Genomic DNA, 929 nt, shown 5'->3' with positions numbered 1-929 from the left:
ACCCGTGGAATTTTTTCGATAGCGTCCAGCGTCGTTTGTTGTTGACGCCGCTAGACGGCAGCACATCAGAGGGACGCCAATCGAGCGTCGCCTTGATCAGTCCTCTCATCTCGTGCGTGTGGTTGTCCTCTATTCACTCAGTTTTTACAGTTTTTTATCTTCCCTTTTCACGTGTTGTTTTCTGTGTTCCGTAATCATAGGTCCTAAAAAGCTTAGTTTCGGTTAAGGAAGTAGTAGTAGTGGTGAGAAAAAGATGAAGTCTATGCTTTCATTAGAATTAAAGCAAGAAATAATAGAAAAGCATGGACGAGGTGTACGTGTTAGCGATCTGGCTAAACAATATGGCCGGAATATGTCTACGATCTCGACGATCATAAAACAGAAGTCAGCCATTAAAGCAGTGAAACCTTCGAAGGGGATCACGATTATTTCCAAACTTCGTAGCCCTACCCTTGAAGAGATGGCACGACTTTTGTTAATATGGATCAAAGACAAGGAGATTGTTGGCGATACGATCACAGAAACGATCATTTGTGAGAAGGCCAGCGCTATCTACAGTGACTTGAAGGCGGCGTGCTCTCGGGGTGACGCGGGGGAGAGTTCAGCCGATCCTACGACGGAGGAATTCAAGGCGTCTAGAGGTTGGTTCGAGAAATTTAGGAAACGGACCGGGATTCATTCAGTTGTTCATCATGGAGAAGCTTCGAGTTCGAACACCAAGGCTGCTAAAGACTTTGTTAAAAAGTTCGAAAGCATCGTGGCGGAGGAAGGTTACGTAGAGCAGCAGGTATTCAACTGTGATGAAACCGGTCTGTTTTGGAATAAGATGCCTAGTCGAACGTACATTACCGCCGAAGAGAAGAAAATGCCTGGACATAAGCCAATGAAGGATCGGTTGACTCTTGCGCTTTGTGCCAATGCCAGCGGGG

The sequence above is a fragment of the Palaemon carinicauda genome, chromosome 10 (assembly GCF_036898095.1).
Source record: "Palaemon carinicauda isolate YSFRI2023 chromosome 10, ASM3689809v2, whole genome shotgun sequence".
NCBI classification, from domain to species: Eukaryota; Metazoa; Arthropoda; class Malacostraca; order Decapoda; family Palaemonidae; genus Palaemon; species Palaemon carinicauda.
Note: the sequence above shows the minus strand (reverse complement) of the source record.